Raw genomic sequence first — 24585 nt, forward strand, 5'->3', positions numbered from 1 at the left:
AATTGCAATTATATGTAAATATAATTATATAATGATAGGCCATTCATATTTACTTGGTGTCACATTACCTTAATTTTGTTACAAAATCAGCATTACTCTAAATTCCATTTTGATATTTGACAGAATGCATTTCCATAGTGTCTAGTTGTATTTGTATATATCATATGTGGAGTGTTTTTCAATTTAACACAAAAGACTAAGTTTTCAAAATGATTATTGAAAATGGAATAATATCTTTACAACTTGAGCTCATAGGTGAGCAAAAATGTTGTTTCCACATGTAAATATAAATATATATCAGATTAATTGTTTAACTGTATTTTTCATGCTTTCACTCAAAAGGTCAAGCTATTCATTTAAAGCTGACTCAGACATTTCAGAAGAACCCATGAGAAATCACATGAATTGAATCAGTCCATAGTATAGCCAGAAATACTGGAATGACTACTTTGTGATCCTATGTCATTCTTTCAGAATATTTAATCATATTCTTTGTTTATAGATAACTTTCCTTTTTAATTTCCCTGACAGTCATTTATTTCACTTATAGGAAACTACTGGTTACTAGACTGAGAAATAAAAAAACAAATTTCCACAGCAAATCTTCTTAAATAACTCACATTTATGACATGTCTCATGTGACATATTTAGATCACAAAGTTATGACACAGGCATGTCCATAGAAGTAAGATGAAATACAGAATAATTTAATCGTTATGTAATTTGGACTCCAAATAAGAATTATACTCTTAAAGTTGGCACTTAAGCTTTAAACATCAAATTATTTCATTTCTTCAATTTAAATTTTATGTTCATATTTAAGACAGCAAAAACCAAAAACATTAAATGCTTCTATAAAGAATTCTTGTTTTTTTTTTCTAATTCATGAAGGGATTCAAAATAATTTATTTTTCTTATGAAATATGCACTGACACAATTTTCATCTTTTTACGATTAAACATATAGAACTAGTACATTTTATAAAATTACTAATCACTTATTACTTTGGTTATTGTAATGTTGACTGAATATTTTTTCAGGGAAAATATAAATTTGTATGATGTAAGATAATAGCTCTAAGACACATTATGTTAACATATTTATTGAAATAATTAAAATCATTTAATTGAGCACTATTTATTAGTTTATCTATATTTATATTGCCCTAATTATCCATGTTAATGACTATATATTGAATTAAATAATTGCACTTTATACTTTGGGCTGGTACCTCTGCCCATGGAAATATTTTGATTGATCATTCAATTTTGACTGATTTTATAATTTTCTTCAGATATCTACTATCTGTTTTAACTGCACAAACAATGCATGGTCTCAGATTAACAATGTACCACCTCTAGTGCCATTTCATTCATTGGGAAACCCATATACCTGGTCTGTTCCTGCATTTGTTTTCACACTATAGAGAGATGGAGCCATTAGTAGCAAATCAATTCTATGAAAATTATAGACTGTTATAAAAAAGTTTCTTTGCAAATAGCTGTTTAACGCCACAAAGAAGTTAGGTTAAAATTGTTTCAAAGTCTAAAATTAGTTACATTTTAAGCTCACTGCATATGCTTTTATTGTCTCTGATCTAAAATATAATCCCAGGAGGTTGTGAAAAGCATGCAAATTACAGAAAGCTAATTTGCTCCAACAGCGATGCCTCCCATGTAGTTGGGAGGTCTATTAGAAATAGTGTATTCTCTGTTATTTGCATATTAATAGCACCTGCTGAAATACTTTGGGATTTACTTCCACTGCCAGCAGAGGGACAGAACAAAAAAATATCAAATTCTTTTCATTCCACAATGTAAGGCTATAAAACGTGCAGGATGGACCAAGAATTCTGAGCTACTAAGAGATACTTTTATGTCCATATTGCATGTGGCATATGAATACATTTTTCTTTGTAATAAATTACCACTTATTTGAAGAGATTATAAACAAGGTCACTATGTGCCTTCTGCAAAACTATCTCCTTTTTGAAGAAAGCAACAACAGAATTTTAATACACCAAAGAAAATTTATTTTCATATAATTTTTCTAAGAAACTGTAAAGATTAATAAAGGAAAAAGCAGGCATAATGATAAAAAATAAAATGTGTCAAGTTCAAGTACCTCAAGGTAATCTAAACTGCAGAAAAGTGTCCATTACTAAGAAATATATACCTAGTATGAATGAAGGTTTTTTTTTTTCCTAAAATGGAGTCTTTTATTTCTTAACATGACTTTTTGTATTTTAAGATTTATTTAAGTATGTAGTGAAATGTTAGATGGCAGATATATGGATGGAAAGACTGATGATAGAGAACCAGAGCATTGCTCTAGTAAACAGACTGCTGATGATTTAGGGACTCAACGCCATCCTCACTGCCACCTCACTGCCATCTCCCTGCCCACATGCATTTCCCTGCCTCTCTACCTCATATTCAAAATGAAACAGGAATGTACATGGACCTAAATTTTATACTGTTTTAAAAGAAAAACAGGGAGTCAAGCTGTGGCTCAGCGGGTTAAGCACAGGTGGCACAAAGCACAAAGACTGGCATAAGGCTCCCAGTTCGAGCCCCCCGGCTCCCTACCTGCAGGGGAGTTGCTTCACAAGCGGTGAAGCAGGTCTGCAGGTGTCTATCTTTCTCTCCCCCCCTCTGTCTTCCCCTCCTCTCTCCATTTCTCTCTGTCCTATCCAACAACGATGACACCACTAACTACAACAATAAAACAACAAGGGCAACAAAAGGGAATTTTTAAATAAATATTTAAAAAAGGAAAAACATAGCATTTTGCTTATGTTAGGGAAGAATAAATAAAACCATTTTGCTCTTTCAGTGTCACTTTTAGAATTCTGTGATAATAAAGATAGCTATCCAAACTAATGTAACCAAATATAGTCCATACATTTCTATATATGTCGCTCTCCTGGTTTTGCTCTAAGTGGAGTTTCTTCCTCATCGTGACCACTTGTTGCAACTAAAACTTAACTGTAAACTCAAGTTTTGTCTGCAAAGGGATAAGTTGTTAATTAGACAAAAATGAAATACTAGAAAGGTGTTTCAGGAAGACATAACTGGGATGAAAAGGAGTTTGACATGTGTCATTGAATTTTTGAGTGTTGGATTAATTCCTTTGTTTTGAATTGCATAATAATTAAAAAATATAACTATATATTATGTGATAGTAGTGTTGTAAGTTAGATAGTAATCTATTTAGCCTTTCCTATGACCATATGAGTATGATCCTTAGTATCATTTCCATCTATTCACAAATGAGGAAATAGAATATCAGAGAGATCACAAAAAATAACACAGTTAATATGTCATGCTGTAAAAATTTAGTCAGAGGCCAGGTGGTGGCGCACTTTTTTGAGCACTTATACTAAATTTAGTCATACTCTTAAAAAAAAAAAAGATTTAATGGGGGCCAATTGGTGGTGCAACTGATTAAGCACATACATTATCATATACAGGGGTTTGAGCCCCTGGTCCCTATCTACAAGGGGAAAGCTTCACAAATGGTGAATCAAGGCTACAGGTCTGTCTTTCTTATTTATATCTCCTCCACCCCATCTCAGTTTTTCTCTGTCTCCATCCAGTAATAAAAGAAAATATAACCCATTTAAATAATAATAAGATAAAAAAATTTTAAAGACTCACCTTATTTATTTTAATGAGAGAGATACAGAGAGAAAGAGATCAGAGTACCTGCTCAGCTCTAGTTTATGGTGGTAGTGAGAACTGGAGAGCTTAGAGCCTCAGCCATGAGAGCCTGTTTGCATAAACTTTATCTTATCTCACCAGCCCTAGTCATACTCTTTTTTCCCCCCTCTTTATTGTGGGGATTAATGGTTTACAGTCAACATTAAATATAGTAGTTGGTACATATATAACATTTCTCAGTCTTCCACATAACACTCTAACCCCTTACCTAGGTTCTCCTCCACAACACTCCTTGTCATACTCTTATTTTGTTTCCTAGTAGGCACTTTTTTCTTAAAGGTTTGCCTAGATATCTGCTAATCTTATCACATAAATATTCTGGAGAAACATTTTTCACATTTTTTTTTTTAAATTTTTTATTTTATTTATTCCCTTTTGTTGCCTTTGTTGTCTTATTGTTGTAGTTATTATTGTTGTTGTCGTCGTCATTGTTGGATAGGACAGAGAGAAATGGAGAGAGGAGGGGAAGACAGAGAGGAGAGAGAGAGACAGACACCTGCAGACCTGCTTCACCGCCTGTGAAGTGACTCCCCTGCAGGTGGGGAGCCGGGGGCTCGAACCGGGATCCTTATGCCGGTCCTTGTGCTTTGCACCACCTGCGCTTTACCCGCTGAGCTACAGCCCGACTCCCCCATTTTTCACATTTTTATGGAGGTTATGTATTTTAGTTACTTACTAGAATTGTTTTTGTGATTTGCTCCAGTTAATATAAGTATCCAAAGTGCATAATTCTTCATTTATCTTTATAAATACACTGTGACTGGTTATTTGAAATGAACCTATACTTACTTCAAGTCTTTCAATTTTGATTAGTCCCAGTTCTATGAAAGGACAAAAGGATATTTGTTGTAGTTAATATTGATTTTCTGACATTTCACTTGTTGGATCTCAGAAAAGAAAATTTCTCTCTTGAAAAAAATAAGCTCAACCTACTTTAACAGGGAAGGGAACAACAGTCTCTGGTATACCTAGATTGTTCTAAATTGTCATCACGGAATTTTTCTAAAATTAGAAACTAACCAGTCCTTTGTGTATCATAAATTTTAAAGACATTTTTTTTATTGCCATCAGGCCTAGGTGTATGTACAAAGAATACACTGCTCCTGGAGGGGGGAAGACAGGCAGTGAGAGGGAGAGGGAGAGGGAGAGGGAGAGGGAGAAGGAGAGGGAGAGGGAGAAGGAGAGGGAGAGGGAGTGGAGAGGGAGAGGGAGAGGGAGAGGGAGAGAGAGAGAGACCCTCAGTGATTGCTTCACCCCTTGTGAAGCTTCCTCTCTGTAGTTAGGAAGTGGGGGCTTGAACCCAGGTCTTTGCATATATATGTATATGTATGTATGTGAACTTAACCAGTTGTGCCACCACCTCCCCACCCCTTAGTGTCACACAATTTTGATTTGATCAGTATCAGCACTTTGCTTTCCAGATTCGAGTAAATTAAAGTAAGCAGGAGCAAAATGGTATCTGAGCTGTTGTGGTAAAGAGCACCATCACTTGCAATAAATGCTAGCATCAGTTACAAGTTACCACACTTACTGTATTTGAAAAGTATTTATTTATTCATGCATTTATTTAATATGGGAGAGAAGTTGAGAGGGAAGGTCAAGGGATAGAACCAGAGCACTGCTCAGCTCTGGTGTAAGGTGGTGCTAGATCTGCTCTTGTAGTCTTTAGATTGTCGGATATGAAAGTTGGTGCTCTACCATGCTGAGCTGTATATCTCCCTGCCCCACATCTGCCATCCTAGTAACACAGCTTTGTATTTCACTCAGTTGAAAGTCATTGTGATTTTCTTCATTAGTTTGGAGCTTACCAACTGAACAGTTGGGGATTTGAGTTCCTTCTACTTTATGGCTCTCTCATCACTAAATGTTGTGTTTTTTGTTGGATTCCCTTCAAATAACCAGGGTACTCCAAAGAGGGAGTAATAGCTACATATTGTATGGAATGGATTGTAGAGCTCTAGAGGTGGATTTCATTCCCTGTGCCTACATCCCGTTAGTTAATACTCAGATAATGAGGGGTGTCGGGCTGTAGTGCAGTGGGTTAAGCTTACATGGTATGAAGTACAAGGACCGGCATAAGGATCCTGGTTCGAGCCCCCGGCTCCCCACCTGCAGGGGGGTTGCTTCACAAGTGGTGAAGCAGGCCTGCAAGTGTCTATCTTTCTCTCCCCATCTTTATCTCCCCCCTCCTTTCTCCATTGTCCTATCCAAGGCAACAACAATGTCAGTAACAACAATAATAATAACTGCAATAATAATAAAAATAACAAGGGCAATGATAAAGGAAAATAAATAAATAAAATATTTTTTAAAAATACTCAGATAATGGTTATTCTTGTAAAAGGAGTTGGGGAATATGTTCTAAAATTATGCCCAGGGGAGAAGGAAACCTGGTAAATACAATGCTTTTTGCCAGTGATATTCTCAGACAGGAGCCCCTGACAACAAAAGATATCACTGCCAATACTGAATCAGAGGCCAGAAAGCTGATTTCATTAAAGGACACATAGCAAATATGTTGCTTTTGATCTTTGGGTCTCTGCTTACTATTTTTGCTGTTGATGAATAACTCTTTAAAATGTCAAAAATAATTCTTTTATTTTGTTTAGTTTTATTTATTTATTTATTTTTCTATACTGATGCATTAATGGTATACAGACAACAGTAAAATATAGTAGTTTGTGGTCCGGGAGTTGGTAAGTGGATAAAGTATTGGACCCTCAAGCATGAAGTCTTGAGTTCAATCCCCGGGAGCACATGTGCCAGAGTGATGTCTGGTTCTTTTTCTCTCTCCTCCTATCTTTCTCGTGAATAAATAAATAAAATATTTAAAAATATATATAGTAGTTTGTATATGTGTAACATTTCTCAATTTTCCACATAATAGTTCAACTCCCTATAGGTCCTCCTCAGCTATCATGTTCCAAGACCTGAACCCTTCCCCGCCTCCCCACAGTCTTTTACTTTGGTGCAATACACCAACTCCAGCTCATGTTCTGCTTTTTGTTTTCCCTTCTGTTCTTATTTTTAAACTTCTGTCTCTGAATGAGATCATCCAACATCTATCTTTCTCTTTCTGACTTATCTCCCTTAACATGATTTCTTCAAGGTCCATCCAAGATGGATGAAGATGGTGAATTCACCATTTTTAAAAGCTGATTACTGTTCCATTGTGTATGTAGACCACAAGTTACTAAGCCATTCATCTGTTGTTGGGCACCTGGGTTGCTTCCAGGTTATGGTTATTATAAATTGTGCTGCTATGAACATAGATATACACGTATCTTTTGGATGGGTGTGTTTTGTTCTTTAGGATATATATTTATGTCGAGGGCTTTATAAAACTGGCTACTGGCTAGAGGTGGCTGGATGGGTGTAGTGAAGAGTTCATAAAATAAGGAGGACATAGCCCAGTGGCAGATGTTCACTGCACTCATAAGAAAATTAACTCATTGCTTAGAAAGTTTATGGACATTATCTAAAATAAATGTCTTATATTATGGCAAGAAGGCTAGCACCAAGTAAAGTCACCTGTACAAGTCAGGTTTGCCTTTTTCTGGTAATTGATGTTATTATAAATGAATCCTCTAGATAAAGTTTATTGAAAGGAAAGCTTTATAAGGAAAAGTAAAAGAAATTTACTGTGTTCAGGTAGGGAATTACTAGGAGTGTTATAGCTAAGCATCTTATGCCAGTCTTCCTTCTTATGAATAACTGAGATTTGGCTACACAATTTGTTAGCTATTTCAAAGGAATAAGATTAATATTGGTGCCACTTAAGAAAAATATCAGCAAAGCAAAATTTCAGGACAAAAAAGCAAAGCCCTAATATATTTGAGTCTCTTCAAGAATCTAGTTTTTTTCTTAGTTTTATAGATAAGAAAGAAAATAGAGGGGAAAAGCTTCAGTAAATAAAGGTACATGCAAATTAAAACTTATGCATCCTAAAAACAAGAAGATGAAGTGAAAGAAATTATTTGCAACATGTACTTTAGGGGCATCATAAATACACAAGTGGTAAAGAAATAATAAAATAAGGTAATATAGTAATTGAACAAAGTATTCAAAGGGACAATTCATCATGTATAAACCTTACAATCAACAAAAACAAAAATAATTACCTTGGTTGTCACAGAACTAGAGGTTAATTTAAAAAATTTTAGGATCAGACTGATTAGTAATGATAAATTAGCAATAACAACATTTCACAGGCTCGCTAAGAGCTAGGCTTCAGCAACTCGTTATACAGTTTTCTTCTGACTTTACTTTGATTTCAGGTGCATTATTTTGAGTAACTCCAAACTTACATAGTATTCTTCATTTCTTCTTCAGCTCCATTACTCCTCACTCACAATATGTTCCTCTGCTCTTGGCTTCATTAGTGAAGCTAAGGTAATCGAAGGCCTTTACTGATCTTGCTCCTTACTGAAATACAAGAACTAGAGAAAAGATGAGAATCCCCCTCTGCTCTCACTTCCTCAGCAGCCTCTTCTCTTTGCAGTTATCAGGATGCCATGCATAGAGGGTGATTTCTGTGAATTAATTTCCTACCATTGAGCTTTGTTTCTCTTGGACTAGCAAAACAGTTCACGTGGATAGTGTTCTACTTTGCCATGTAAGTGACTCAGGTTTGAATCTGACTCTGACCACATTGAAGGAAGCTTCTGTGTTATGGTCTCTCTCTGTCTGTTATCTATAAATAAATAAATAAACTTCTAATAGTTTCTGTCTAGATCTAGTAACCTCATCTGAAGAATATTCTTATCCTCTTTTTTCTCTTTACATATTTTAACAATACAAGATATTTCATATGTGTATTTATTTATTTAGGATACAGACAGAAAAAAAAAAAGAGAGAGGTAAGGGAGAGAGGCGAGGGAGATACTCCTGCAGCACCATTTCACTGAATGTGAATTTCCCACCTGCAGGTGGGGCCCAGAGGCTTGAACTAGGGTCTTCGTGCAAGGTAATTTGTACACTCAACCAGGTGTGCCATCTGCAGGCCCTCCTCTCTTCAGATATTTCCTTATGATTAAGAGACACCATTTTCATGGCAGATCTCTGAAATAACCTAAGGATGTGCAGACCTTAAGTCTGGAAGGATTTCAGTGTTCATCTACTGCAGTGATTTTCAAATCTAGTGTGCAGAAAACTCATCCAAGAGCTGTTAAAATGCAGATCCACCGCTCACAGAGTTCAGTAAATCAGAATATCTTCTTGACTTTTTGAACAAACTTCCTGTGAACATCCATGAAGGGTGATTTTTCAGACTTAAATGTGAGAAACTCTGATCTAGAATATTTCAATATGAGATCACTGTCCTCAGTAAAGTTCTATGACAACACCAAGTTGAACAGTGCTAGCTAGTGATTCCCTATTATACAAGTGCACTTAGAATTACTTTCATCTCTTACCTTCAGCTTTGAAACTCTCAGTGTTTGTGTTCTTTATCCTGTATAAAATAAAAGGAATCCCAATGAAGTAGCCTTAACTTGGTGAGGGAGAATGATCTTTCAGGGTTCTCAGGGCTCCCTGTTCTTTGAGAGCAGCTAAGTATATCTGAACTGGACAAGTTTAACCTGCCTAGCAGAAAGCACCCAACAAGTGGACCAGATATTTGCCCAAAGCATCATTGAATCCAAAGAATCCAGCTTTCACAAGCTGGCACATTTCTATCAGGGAGCCATAAGAAGCTGGTAATTTTTATTTATTGTCTGCAATTCATGGCAACCAGTATTTTACCACCTGCACATCTAAAAAAGAAGGGGAAGAAAAGCACACCAATATTCTCAAAATGTTTATATTCAAGGAATGTGTATTTCAGAGAGGGAGGTCGTGGTGTGTGTATTTTTATTGTGTGTGAAAGAATCTTTAGTGGCAGTGCAGCTGGAAAAATAATGGAAGCACAGGGTACTGTCTTTTGTGACAAAGTTTCCTCTGGTAAGTTACAATTATAACGTAGAAAATGATACCTTAGACGGCAACTAATTTGTGAATCCTGGGAAATGCTGTTCAGTGATTCCTCATCAGGACAGCAGAACCTGATCTGTAAAAATTTGGGCCTCAGCGGGAGACTGTTTGCAAAGAGTGATTTGCATTTCAATTGTAAGTCCAGCACAACCTTTAAATCTTGGCTGCTGCACTATCACAATGGAATTTTTCTTTCTTTTTTTTTCCCCCCCTTCATGGAGTACTTCAAAAGGAAAGGAAGGGATATTATCATACATCAATTCCACAACCATATACAATAAAATGTAGGTGATTTCAAAGGGGGGGGGGGGGAGATGACACTGATGGTTGGATTTTTCTCCCAATGCACAATTAAATCCATCTTTTTTTTCTTTTCTTTCTTTCTTTCTTTTTTTTTTTTTTTACAATTGCAGGGAAAATGTTATTTCCTATGTAAGAGCTGTCCCTACTTTACCTCTTAGTCCCCATTCATTATATTTCTCCTTTTATTTTACAAAATTCAAAAAAAGCAGTTGCAGCTTTTCTGTTATTTGATTTCATTTGATGAGAAAAAGAGCTCAAGTGCACACATCCAAAACAACAAAAAAGAAAAATGTGCATGTATTAGACCTACTGTTCCTTAAATCAAGTCATTTCCCCTTGTCACTGCAGGCAATAGTCTTTTTTATAGACTTTATTTTTATTAATATTTTTGTTTCATTTATTCCATTTTTGAAGAGAGACAGAAATTGAGAAGGAAGGAGAAGATAGGGAGAAAGAGAGACACCTGCAGATCTGCTTCATTGCTCATGAAGTGTTTCCCCTGCAGGTAGGGCCCAGAGGCTTGAAACTGGATCCATGTGCATTGGAACTTGTGCACGCAACCACTACCTTCTTAAATTTAAATTTCTTTCTTAAATTATTTAGATTCCACTTCTTCTGGCCTATTAGGAAAAAATTATTCACTCTCAGTTCTGCAACCGCTATATCCAAGGACATGACACATTCCTATCAAAACCAGAGATCACCAGGTAGTGGAGCTGGTGTGCCAGAGAGGGACTCTATGACAGTGATCCTCTATTCTATATTTATTAAATGAGGACATTCCTTCATTGTTAAATTTGGTCTTTATCTGTCCCTGTGAAGAACTTAAGTGATCTATAAAACCATAAATTCCTGACTTAGTCTTCCCATTTAGGATGACAATGGCCAGGAGGTCCCTCAGTAGAAGATGGTGAATCCCAAATTCTCAAACCTGATCTCTAAGGTTCACCTGATTGTACACTTTTCCTGAAGTTTTATTTTTTTTCCACTTTTAGTGATTTATACTCTGTAATTTCTCTTAGATATTATTAACATTCCTTCTCGTTTCTTTTTGTACCCCTCACACAAATTCCTCATCCCTCACCTGTCTCTAATTTTTAGTGATGGATTGTGTGGAAAGCTAGTCTTTGAACTTATTGACATCTATGTTTTTTTGTAAATGAAACGATTTTGAAGTAGTGTGGCTGGACACAGGTTTAAATGATCAAAGCTTTATGAGGGTGGTACAATAGTACGGGGTGTTATATTTTAGGTACAGCAAAATAAACAATTATCAGCAGGGATATAGGTTATTCATTATGGCTATGGAGGACAGTCTTTAGAGTTTATCAGCTAGCTCAGTTACATGTGTTCAGTTCCTCCAGTCCGAAGCAGCATGGTGGGTGCTGGGAGGCTGAGCCGGGATCCCCGTGAGCAGGAGAAGGAGCTGGCAAATAAAGGGTAAAACCAGACCCAGGAGGAAGCTTAATTACAAAGGTTTAAATTCTCGTGTGTGTGTGTGTGTGTGTGTGTGTGTGTGTGTGTGTGTGTGTGTGTGTGTGTGTGTGTGTGTGTGTTTAACCATGGGTGGCGCAAAGCATAAGGACCCGTCTAAGGATCCTGGTTCGATCCCTCGGCTCCCCACCTGCAGGGGAATTGCTTCACAGGCGGTGAAGCAGGTCTGCAGGTGTCTCTCTGTCCTATTTAACAATGACAACATCAATAATAACAATAATAAAAAGGGCAACAAAAGGGAAAATAAATAAATAAATTCTCGTGTGTGAGCCCCGGGAGAAGCGACCATGGTGGGTGCCATCATCAAGGAAAGCTGAAAGTCATGAAAGAGCAGTGCAGGAACTGAGAGCAAGCAGTGTACAGCAACAGAAAAGCCTCTTCTACCTGGTGCGCCTTAAGATCCATCCTGAGGTCAGCCTGACATCAGCCTGTATGCTAATTAAGTCCAGTTCCTCAGCCATATGCTAATTACATCACAACATATATCTATACTCACTGCCTGGGCTGTCTTGCCCCCTTTGTAATCTGATTGGAGACCAGGCATTGATCTTCAACCCATTCTTTCCAGATCTCCAACAAAAGTCTCCAATAACACAACAATAATTACAATTATTGTTACTTATTAATAATTATTTTGAGATTTAAACTCAAAAGTTACTTGCTGCTTTTATCTCATATCATGATTTCTCTCCCCACCAGATCTTTCTCTTTTTTTGTTTTGATCATCACTGGATCTTCACATTTTCGGATTGACTCTTTCAAATTGAAACAGTTTTTTAGACAGAAAAAGGGAGACAGAGAAGGGAATATACCATAGCACTGAAGCTTTCTCTGTAGGTGTGGGACCTGGTAAAGTACATCAAAAAGCAGGTAAGCTATCTAGGTGACCTATCTTGCTGGCCCAAATTTTCTATTTTAAGTAATTTTTATTTTAAAGTATAATTTTATTTATTTACTTACTTATTTATTTATTTTTGCCACTAATTTTATTGCTGGAGCTCAGTGCCTTCACAACTCCACTGCTTCTGGAAGTAATTTTCCTTCCCTTTAGATTGAGAGGAGAGAGAGAGAGAGAGAGAGAGAGAGAGAGAGAAGAAGAAGGAGGAGGAGGAAGAGGAGGAGGAGGAGGAAGAGGAGGAGGAGGAGGAGGAGGAAGAGGAGGAGGAGGAGAAAAAGAAGGAGGAGGAAGAGGAGAAGAAGGAGGAGGAGGAGGAGAAAAAGAAGGAGGAGGAGAAGAAGGAGGAGGAGGAGGAGAAGGGAAGGAGGAGGACTGGGAGGGGAGGAAGAGGAGGAGGAGGAGATGCTTCAATAGGACTTCACTGTCCCTGAAGCTTCCCTCCTGCAGGCACTTGCACGTGGTGGTCTGGGACTCAAACCAGGTCCTAATGCACAGTATGATTTTTCCAGGTGAGCCATATACCAGCCTCCAAAGTATGATTATTCTTTAAGCATATCACATAACATACAGTTTCTGAAATCAGCACAAACTAATCTCTCTCTCTGTCTCTCTCTCTCTCTCTCTGCCTTATGCATATGTAATTCCACTGCTCCTATGCCTATTACTACATTTCATCCTGCATTTGGACATAGAGATGAGGAGCAGAGTTGGGGGAGGCACAACACAGAGTTCTCTTGGTGCCTTAGTATTCTCATGTGTCTATGGGTCACATTCATGGCAAGGCACATAATCCACCTGAGCCACAAAGTGAACCCTAGATTGCAAGCCTGTGCTAATACTAGTATCTTAAGTGACCACTAAGTTGCGAGGTTGTTTATGCTGTATTGTCACCTCCTTCCCACGCCCCCACACAATCCTGTCTATATTTATTTGTTGTTGTTTTCTTTTTCTTTTCTTTCTATTTTATTTCATTTTACATTATATTTTGGTTGTCACTGAGACTTCACAAATCCTAATTGACTTTTTTTTTCCAGAAAAAAATGCAGAGAAAGAAAGAAGGAGGAAGATAAAGACAGCCACAGCAGTGAAGCCCTCTCCCTGGGGGGGGGGGGGGGGTTGGGCTCACACATGGCCTTGCAAATGATTAAGCAAGTGCACTGTCCAGGCTCTTACCAGCCTTCTGGTTCAGTTTATTTTCTATTCTAGTTCCTCCTTCCTCCATTGTTCACCTTTCTGTATGTTCTCATACTTCTCATTTACTACTGTGAAAGACTGCATCTGGGAAGCCATAAAACCAAATTTACCAGTCTTGTTTTCAGAGCAGAAGTGACTGCTCTGATTGAAGTCCTATATTCCATATTAGTAATGGAACCTTGTTTTCATTGGTTGTTTTCTCCTGGATATCTGAGTCATAAGGCCTAGACACAGAATTTTTGTATTTGAATTTACTAGTAGAGATGCATTCTCTGTAACTAATAAACTTCACAGTTACCAGTTTAAAATTGTAATTCTAGGATGGGGAGGAGGTAGGTGCCCATCTACTGTCCCTCCTCCTTTGTGGGTGTCACAGGACCATGATTGCATCTTGCTCACTATTGTACAGTCTAAGCACTTTTCACAGGGACAAAGCAGGTTGTTTTGTTATTGTTTTGTTTTTGCTTGTTTGATTTTACAGGAAGTAATCTTGGGGGGGGGGATACAATATTAGTGAAAGATTCCAATTAACATCCCCTCTCAAAAAACAGACATCAAAATACCTTACCATGTCTTCCTGCAAAAGAAAACTACCACCTGTAACCGTACCCCACATCTTCAACTGCCCTCTGCCTGAAGAGGTGATTCCTCATCTGCTGTGATTGTGGTGCCCTGATTCTTCAGTGTCACACAGTTTCCACTTGAGCCTCTACTCGGCAAAGCCCTTGGGGCACCGATCTTGTCCCTCCTCTGATAAATTCTACTTACTATACTGTGCTGTGTACACTCTCAGAGCTAGATAAATGAAGAGTAATAATAACTGTTATTTTTACACCAAGTGTTATCAAATCAGAAATCTGACACCTAGTAATTTAATATATATGTTTTTCCACATACCTTTATTGCTGTTTGGCTAGATAGAAAATATGAGGAGATTGGAAACCAACTGTAAATATTTCTACACCATTATTGGCCAATGTTTTTCTTTATTACCTTGCTCCAAGTATTAGATCCTTATTTTCTAGTGAGATCTTCACTCTCCCTTTACTCTTTTCCCCATCAGTGCTCCCTTATTCAGGAAAACTTTCCAGATTAATTTCTACATACTTTCAACACTTGACAGTCCCGCACTAGTTATCCTGCTTTGCAGACTATTAATGTAATCTCTTCAATGTTATTTATTATTGATCTGATTCAGAAGATGGCAACCATCTCAACTGGCTTTGATCATCTGTAGTATTTACAATCAACCTGGTTTCCTCATCTGTAGAATATAAATAACAACACCCACCACATTATCAGGATTATGGAAAGATTAAATTGCATTTTGAAAATATTCTTACTCTTAATTAAAGAGCTTCCTTTTTCCTTTGCCTTTTATACACAGTAGCAAAGCCTCTTTTGGGAGCTGTGAATATTGTCCTGTACCACTGAAATTTTACAGGTTCTGATTTCTTGCAGAACAATAAATGTGTAATGAGAATTTCCTAGTGAAAAACTCTATGACAAGCAAAGTGATAGCATAGGAGATGTATGAGAAAATGAAAAGAAAAACAAATTTATATAATAGTTCCTACCCCTAAAGCTCCCCCATGTACTTAAAATGGTAAATGAAATAAAACATCAAATGATAGCACATACAATTTAAGTAAGCATACAAAAAATAATAAAATGAATAAAGACAAAGATTTTCTATCTACATAAAGTAGCAGATCAAAAGACAGCCAGGACCTCTTACATAGAGGTGGTCAGGTTACGTTTTAGCATGCTGAGGTAACTGTATACATGTCAATGAGCACATTGGCAGATGATAAAAAGAGACACGTATAGGGCAGGGGAGATATATAACTCAATATGGTTCATGCTTTACCATGTGTGCAACCCAGGCTTGATTCCCTGGCACTGAAGAAACTTCAGTGATGTGGTCTCTATCTTTCTTAATTTTTCTCTCATTATTTCACCTGAATGAAAAAAGAAAAAAAAAGTGACCCAAAGTGGTGATATTACACATGTGTGAGGCTAGTAGAGAGACAGACTATTTATGGTGAGAGAATGTACAACTCACATAGCACAGAATTTGTAATTATTCCAAGGTAAAAATATAGGCAACTGTAAGGTGAAGCAAAGGTTTGTTTTTAGAAATCCTTACTGATATTTTATATCTTATCATACTTTTCTTTAATTATTTCTCTTTAAATTCCCACCATGTGAACTCTAACTGTGCAGAAATCCAATGGACGGATTGGCAATTGATTTAAGTGAGTTAAAAATCTGCCAATAATTTCTAACATGCAAATAGTCTCATTCAACTGTAAGCAGTACCTTCACAAATTCTAGCTCTAAAATTAAGGGGTTATGAAGAAAGGGATACACCAGATTATAGTTTCTATTTTCCCTGAGTTTTATCAGGGATTGGATTTCTTTATTCTAGCAACCAAACTAACTGCAATGCAGCTGCTTTGTTTTTGCAGGCATGCAGACAGTTTCTGTACTTTTTTTAGTTAGGATAATAAATAAGTACCTGGATATATGTGTTTATTTGGATGTGTAATTTAGCTTTTATATAAGTGAATTTTTCTTTTAATGACACTTGCTGACTTCTAGTGATCAGCCCTAGGCACCAGTAAAATCAGATTAAAAGCATTAGTAATGTAGTTAATTTCATTTATAATATACCTACACTAGAGACTAGAACATTAAAGTAAGAAAATCGCTGCCGTGGAATTAAATATTTTTGTGAGCTCTTTGAAAAAAGACAAGTTCTTTTTTTTTTTTTAATTAGTGATTTAATAATGATCAACACAATTCTGGGATAAGAGGGTTGTGATTCCATACAATTCCCACCACCCTTGTTCTGTATCCCATCCCCTCCATTGGAAGCTTTCTTATTCTATATCCCTCTGGAAGTATGGACCAAAATTCTTCATGGGATGCACAAGGGGGGATCTCTGGCTTCTGTAATTGCTTGTCTGTCAGACATGGGCATTGACAGGTTGACCCATACCCCAGCCTGTTTCTATCTTTCCCTAGTGGGGTCGGCTTTGGGGAGGTGGGTCGTGGGGGGGGGGGCAGGTTCCAGGGCACGTTGGTAAGGTCGTCTTCCCAGGGAAATCAAGTTAGCGCCATGGTAGCAACTGCAACCTGGTAGCTGAAAAGTATTAATATATAAAGCAGAACAAATTGTTTAATAATAGTGAATGTAAAGGTAAGAGTATAGCAGATGAGATTTGGGGTCTTCATGTTGGAAGAAGTTAAGAAGTATATTTTAGATGTATTCTGATGTATATTCTATGACTTTACTAATTTTTGCTTGGGCCAGACAGTTAACATGAAAGTGGGTTAAAAGTATTGTCTGGGAGGATTGTGTCAGAGTTGGGACTAGGGCTAGAAAGCTGGTTCAGGACAGAGAGTAGCTCCCAAACATGGGAAAAATATGAGTACCATTAACTGTAAACCCCAACAGTATAAATCAGGGCCCATGTCTATTTAGCACAGGAGCCTCTGTAACTCTTGCATCGCTGTTGGTCTGAGATCACATTCCATGGTCATAGTTAGGAACATTCTAGACTGCACTCCTTTCAGGACCAGTCTTCCTTGCATAGCAGAGTATATTGACCCAGCCTCCCTTATGAAGGTGGGGCAAATTCTACCATTGTTGTTCTGCATTGGGGGCCAGGTCCTGCAGAGGTCCACAAGAAACTTTATAATATTGTTCCTGATGGATATGATCAGAAATGATGGAGAGAGGGATCTGTTAGTGGTCTAGGTCTATGTGGGAATCCCAGGATTCTCTGACTTGCCCTGGATGATGGGGTAGCCTGGTAGTGACCAAAAGGGCCATCATTACAGTATGCAGATCTCTTGCCCTTATCCAGCTTTTGTAGTCTTTATCTGACAGGGTTAGACTTATAAAAGATCTAAGTTCTTACATAAACACTCTCAAAAAGATATTTTAATTCTGTTTTTCAAAGAAATATTTGTAATTCAAATTAAATTTAATTTTTCACACTCCGTACATCAGACTCAATAAAGTGGTATGGTATTAAATGATTGCTGTTCTTTAGTGATAATTTGTTAGTCGAAATATTGCTTTCAATATCAGCTAATTAATTTTTATTTTTATGCAAATTCTATTATTCATTCCTTTTTACTTTTAGCTATTGGGACAATCCATGCCTTATTTTCATTCTGAAATTCTCACCATATTTACTATAGTATAATAGGATAAAAGTACTAGTTTATTAAACCCCATCAGTAACTCTTGTCAAGAGGAAGACATCCATTATTTATTTTTTTACCTTACTTTAAATATTGATCTTTGTACTTGAAAGTGTCATTATGAACACAAAGTATCTAGCATTTAGTATGGGTTCTGCACTTTATTAAATAGTAATGATACATTATACCAACTCATTCCTATTCCTTCCCAAGGTTGCCTCTGGAGATCCATTGTCCCATTTGATAAACAAGTAGGCTGTGTTGATAAATTAAATGTGTTGATTTAATTCCAATCCAAACAATAAGGAAGCAAAACTTCAAGTCACTTCCCTTTATTTTTTCATAGTTGCAAATCTATCAAAGAAAATTGTGTGATTTGACTAATCCTAGTATAATGTATTTTTGGTAATTAGTTAATATCAACAAAGAAAGCTCTACAATAAAAAGTAAATCATTTGATTTATGTTTCATTAGTTTAATTAAAAAGTGAAATTACAAAATTACACATGGTTGCATAAGACATGTATATTATTTAAAATTAAAATTATATAGAAACATAGAAAGTTAACTTCCTTGCTAGTTTCTTCAGTGTGATCCTCTACTCTAGATGTTTCTAAAAGTATATACAGATGCAGGCATCTGTATGTAGGTGTATCTGCACATCATATGTCTTTAAATATCATAAAACCAATGTAATTCTTATCAGTTGATTTTATTATTAATCATTTTAAGGGATATAAACTATATAGCTGATTATTAATTTAATAGTTTTCTAATGTTGCATATTATGCATTTACCACAATGTATTCAACCATACTGTTAATGATGAACCATTAAATTGCTTCTGATTTTTCAATAATATAAATTATTCTACTATAAAATGTTTTATGCAAATTATCTACCTTTGCATATCAAACTACTCAAAAAATTAGTAGTCTCAAAGAGCAAACTTTCTTTTCTTTTTAAATTTCTTTTCTTTTTTTTTTAGATTTTATTTTATTTTTTAATTTAATTTTTTTTTATTTAAGAAAGGATAAATTAACAAAACCATAGGTTAGGAGGGGTACAACTCCACACAATTCCCACCACCCAATCCCCATATCCCACCCCCTCCCCTGATAGCTTTCCCACTCTCTATCCCTCTGGGAGCATGGACCCAGGGTCATTGTGGGTTGTAGAAGGTGGAAGGTCTGGCTTCTGTAATTGCTTCCCCACTGAACATGGGCGTTGACTGATTGGTCCATGCTCCCAGTCTGCCTCTCTCTTTCCCTAGTAGGGTGGGTCTCTGGGGAAGCGGAGCTCTAGGACATATTGGTGGGGTCTTCAGACCAGGGAAGCCAGGCCGGCATCCTGATGACATCTGGAACCTGGTGACTGAAAAGAGAGTTAACATACAAAGCCAAACAAATTGTTGAGCAATCATGGACCCAAAGCTTGGAATAGTGGAGAGGAAGTGTTAGGGGGATACTCACTGGAAACTCTAGTGTACTTCTGCTTTCAGGTATATATTTTGCAGTAGTTTATGGATACGTGTGAACATATGGACTCTCTCACAGAAACTGGTGTATATCTGGGTTTTGGGACTTTGTTAGAAAGTGATCCACCTGGGATGGAATTAGAGTATACTATGAAAGGAAAGGTCTTCATTACCCGAGTAATGAAGCTGAAGGATTGTCATTCCACACCTAAAGTCTCTGGACACAGTCTGAAGTGAAGCATGTTGAGGTGGCCATCATTGCGTTGATTAGGTTGTCATCAGCAGATGCAATATTATTTTATATGGATTGGGAGAGGCATGCTGGAAAGTGGGCCCATTCCAAGGGTTCCAGGACTGGGGGAAGTAGAGGCTCTATAGTGGAGATGTGAGGTTCCTGCTGTCTTAGGGTTCAAAAAGACAATCGATAGTTAATGTTATCATCACATTATTTGGTAATTGGGTTAACTTTGAAAAGTCCTTTTGTTAGGGTTTGCTGTACAGTACCCAATATCTTGTATATAGCTGTGCTATTGGTTGCTTCTGATTAACTTGGTCTAGGCTTTTGAGAGAGTCCGCCTATCAAATACACAGCCTATATATTAAAAAGATTCAGTCTGTATTTTAAAAAACTTCGAGACATACAATTAATTTCCCCCTCTCATATTAATCAACTACTGATTTATATGTCTACATTTTGCTAGGAGTGTACATAAACACCATTCCCACCACCAAAAGACTGTGACCCATCCCTCCCACCCATTCCCACCCCCCACTGGCCCAGGAAGCTGCATGTCTACCCCTCACCACAGGATTTTACTTTGGTGCCCTACTTACAGTTTGATCAGGTCCTGCTTTTAGTTTCCCTTTCAGATCTTCTTAGTCAGCTTCTGTTGATGACTGGGATCATCCCATACTCATCTTTATCTTTCTGACTTAGTTCACTTAACATAATTCCTTCTAGCTCTGTCCAAGATGGGTCAGAGAAGGTGGGTTCATTGTTCTTGATAGCTGCATAGTATTCCATTGTGTATATATACCACAGCTTTCTCAGCCACTCATCTGTTGTTGGGCACCTGGGTTGCTTCCAGGTTTTAGCTTTTATGAACTGTGCCGCTATGAACATAGGAGTACACACCTCTTTTTGGTTGGGTGTTATGGAGTCCTTGGGGTATAAACCCAGGAGAGGAATTACTGGATCATATGGAAGGTCCATGTCTAGCCTTCTGAGAGTTTTCCAGACTGCTCTCCACAGAGGCTGTACCAATTTACATTCCCACCAGCAATGTAAAAGGGTTCCTCTGTCCCCACATCCTCTCCAGCATTTGTTGCTGCTGTCCTTTTTGATGTATGCCATTCTTACAGGAGTGAGGTGGTATCTTAGTGTTGTCTTAATTTGCATTTCTCTGACAATCAGTGACCTAGAGAAGTTTTTCATATGTTTGTTAGCCTTTTGGATCTCCTCTGAGGTGAATGTTTTGTTCATATCCTCTGCCCGTTTTTGGATGGGGTCATTTGCTTTTTTGGTGCTAAGTTTGCTAAGCTCTTTATATATTTTGGTGATCAGTTTCTTGTCTGATGTCTGGCAGGTGAAGATCTTCTCCCATTCTGTGAGGGTTCTCTCTATTTGTTTAATAGTTTCTTTGGATGTGCAGAAGCTTTTCAATTTGATGTAGTCCCATTGGTTTGTTTCTGCTTTAGTCTTCCTTGCAATTGGGTTTGATTCATCAAAGATGTCCTTGAATTGTAGGCGGGAAACAGTTTTACCAATGTTTTCCTCTAAGTATTTGATTGTTTCTGGTCTATCATCCAGGTCTATGATCCATTTGGAGTTGATATTTGTTTCTGGTGAGATAAAGTGGTTCAATTTCATTCTTCTGCATGTTGCAACCCAGTTTTCCCAGCACCATTTATTGAAGAGAGCCTCCTTCATCCATTTAATGCTTTGGGCCCCCTTATCAAAGATTAGATGACCATAGGTGTGGGGATTTATTTCTGGGCTTTCCATTCTGTTCCACGGGTCTGTGTGCCTATTTTTGTTCCAGTACCATGCTGTTTTGATGATGATGGCTTTATAATATAGTTTAGGTCTGGGAGTGTGATGCCTCCATTTCTCTTTCTTTTCCTCAAGATGGTTTTGGCAATTCTAGGTGTTTTCAGGTTCCAGATAAATGACTGTAGTGTTTGTTGTATTCTCTTAAAGAAGCTTGGTGGAACTTTGATGGCTATTGCATTAAATTTGTATATGGCTCTGGGGAGAATATTCATTTTGATGATATTTATTCTTCCAATCCATGAGCATGGGATATCTTTCCATTTCTTGGTATCAGTTTCTATTTCCTTGAGTAGCGACTCATAGTTTTTAGCATACAAGTCTTTCACTTCTTTGGTCAACTTTATTCCTAGGTATTTGATTGATTTTGCTGAAACAGTAGAGGGGAGTGATTTCAGGACGTCTTCTTCTTCAGATTTAGTGTTTGCATAAAGAAATGCCACTGATTTTTGTACATTGATTTTGTAGCCTGATACCTTGCTATATTGCCTAATAACTTCCAGTAGTTTTCTGCTGGATTATTTAGGTTTTTCTATATATACTGTCATGTCATCTGCAAACAGTGAGAGCTTGATTTCTTCCCTTCCAATCTGTATTCCTTTGATTTCTTTCTCTTGCCTGATTGCTCTGGCAAGAAGTTTCATTACTATGTTGAAGAGTAACGGTGACAGTGGACAGCCCTGTCTAGTCCCCGATCTGAGGGGGAATGCTTTCAGCTTTTGTCCATTGAGTATGATGTTGGCTGTAGGATTTCTATATGTAGACTCCACTATCTTGAGGAATTTCCCATCTATTCCCATTTTTTGTAGAGTTTTGAGCATGAGTGGGTGTTGGATTTTGTCAAAGCCTTTCTCTGAATCTATTTAGATAATCATGTGGTTTTTTGCTTTTCTTTTATTGATGTGGTGAATGACATTGATTGACTTACGGATGTTGGACCAGCCTTGCATTCCTGGGATGAATCCCACTTGGTCATGATGAACAATCTTTTTGATATGTTGCTGTATCCGGTTGGCCAAGATCTTGTTTAATATTTTGGCATCTATGTTCATCAGAGATATTGGTCTGTAGTTTTCCTTTTTTGTTCTGTCCCTATCAGCTTTTGGTATGAGGGTGATGTTGGCTTCATAGAAGGTGGAAGGGAGTATTCCTGTTTCTTCAATCTTATGGAAAAGCTTCAGAAGTATGGGTACTGTTTCCTGAAAGTTTTGTAGAATTCATTTGTGAAGCCATCTGGTCCAGGACTTTTGTTGTTTGGGAGATTCTTAATAACGGTTTCAATTTCTTTGTCTGCGATTGGTGTATTTAGATTTTGTAGTTCTTCTTGGTTCAGTTTTGGAAGGGCATATGTTTCTAGGAATTGTTCCATTCCTTCCAGATTCTCTAGCTTGGTGGTGTATAGTTCTTTATAGAAGTTTCGCAGGATTCTCTGGATTTCTGTGGTGTCAGTTGTGATATCTCCTCCATCGTTTACAATTCTATTAATTTGAGTCTTCTCTCTTTTTTGTTTGGTGAGTCTGGCTAGGGGTTTGTCAATTTTGTTTAATCTTTCAAAGAACCAACATTTGGCTTCATTGATCTTTTGTATGGTTCTTTTATTTTCGATGTTGTTTATTTCTGCTCTAACTTTAGTGATTTCTTTCCTGGTTGTTTAGGGTTCCTTTGTTCCTCTTCCTCTAAGTCCTTGAGTTGTGCAGTAAGGTCGTTCATTTGAGCTTCTTCTTGGTGTTTAATATGTGATTGTATGGCTATAAGTTTCCCTCTCAGTACTGCTTTAGCTGTGTCCCAAATATTTTGATAGGTTGTGTCTTCATTTTCATTTGTTTCCAGGAACATTTGAATTTCCTGCTTCAGTGAATCTCTGACCCAGTATGTAAGGAGTATGTTATTTAGTTTCCAAATTCTGTTACTTTTAATAATTTTCTGTTTGTTGTTAAATGTTAGTTTTACTCCATTGTGGTCTGAGAATATATTTGGGATGATGTTGATGCTCTTGAATTTATTGATGCTGTCTTTGTGGCCTAACATGTGGTCTATCCTTGAGTATGTGTTATGTGGATTTGAAAAGAAGGTGCACTCCAGTTTTATGGGGTGAAGTACTCTGAAAATGTCCAAGAGGTCTAGTCTGTCAATCTCTTCATTCAATTCTCTTGTATCTTTGTTGGTTCTCTGCTTTCTTGATCTGTCTAAATGTGAGAGTGGGGTATTTAAGTCTCCCACCATTATTGTATTACTATTGATGTATTTTTGAAATTCTTTCAGTACTTGCTTGACGTATTTAGATGGTCCCTCATTGGGTGCATAGATGTTAAGTCTTCTTGGCTGATTGATCCTCTAAACATTATGTAATGTCCTTGCCTATATTTTATTACTTTATTTAATTTAAAATCTTTTGTGTCTGAGTTGAGAATGGCTGTTCCTGCCCTTTTTGTGGTCTGTTAGCCTGTATGACAGTTTTCCATCCTTTCACTTTAACTCTGTGTTTATCTTGTTCTGTCAGATGGGATTCTTGCAAGCAGCATATGGTTGGGTTATGTTTTCTGATCCATCCCCCCACTCTGTGCCTTTTGATGGGTGAGTTTAAGCTATTGACATTTATTGATATTATGGATTTAATGTATTGTAGTGCCATTGTTCAAAATTAATTTTTGTTTGTTCTGATATAGTGCAAGTATTATAGTGATGTTCTTGTTTATAAGAGGTCTTTTAGAACCTCTTTCAGGGCCGGTTTGGTGATGGTTGCTTCCTTTAACTGTTATTTGTCTAAGAAGATTTTGATCCCTCCATTTAGTTTGAATGAAAGTCTAGCAGGATATATCATCCTTGGTTGAAACCCTTTTTCAATCAGGGCTTGATAGATATCTTGCCATTCTCTTCTGGCTTGTATAGTTTGAGTGGAGAAGTCTACAGATAATCTTATGGGTTTTACTCTGTATGTGATTTTTGTTTCTTTCTTGCAGCCTTTAGGATCCTTTCTTTATCCTTACTCCTTCTCATTGTGACTATGATGTGTCTTGGTGTCTTCAGGTCTGGGTTGATTCTGTTTGGAACTCTCTGGGCCTCTTGAATCCTGATGTCCTTTCTGTTATTCAGGTTTGGGAAGTTTTCTTCTATCATTTCCTCTAGAATGTTTGCTTCCCCTTCCTCTCTTTCTTCCTCTGGCAGGCCAATTATACGAATGTTACTTCTTTTGAGATCATCCCATATGTCACTGTTGTTGTTTTCAGTGTCTCTCAATCTCTTTTTGAGCGCTTTCACC

Source organism: Erinaceus europaeus, chromosome 3 (assembly GCF_950295315.1).
Source record: "Erinaceus europaeus chromosome 3, mEriEur2.1, whole genome shotgun sequence".
NCBI classification, from domain to species: Eukaryota; Metazoa; Chordata; class Mammalia; order Eulipotyphla; family Erinaceidae; genus Erinaceus; species Erinaceus europaeus.